The sequence below is a fragment of the Penaeus monodon genome, chromosome 24, assembly GCF_015228065.2.
Source record: "Penaeus monodon isolate SGIC_2016 chromosome 24, NSTDA_Pmon_1, whole genome shotgun sequence".
NCBI classification, from domain to species: domain Eukaryota; kingdom Metazoa; phylum Arthropoda; class Malacostraca; order Decapoda; family Penaeidae; genus Penaeus; species Penaeus monodon.
In genome coordinates, this window is record NC_051409.1 from 855327 (window position 1) to 855701 (window position 375).

The window sequence follows — 375 nt, forward strand, 5'->3', positions numbered from 1 at the left end:
AAACACCCACATAAAATGCAAAATATACACTATCTTGGGTTCCACCCCCCCTTCCCTTTATTTTTATATACCCTTTTAATTTTTTTTATTTATTTTCTATATATTTTTTGTTATATAAAAAGGTATATTTGTTTATTCATATTGTGTGTGGGGTAAAATTAATAATAAAATTTTTATAAATATTTATAATAGTAATAATTTAATCTCTCCTATTATTATTTAATGAAATAAAATTTCTTATCTTTATCTATTTTCTATATATATATTTAAATTTTTTCCCCCTTTCGTCTTATTTTAAATTTTTCTATCAATATTTTTTTAATCCCCCCCCCATTTTCCCCCCCCCCTCTACTTATTCTCCCCTTAAAACATATA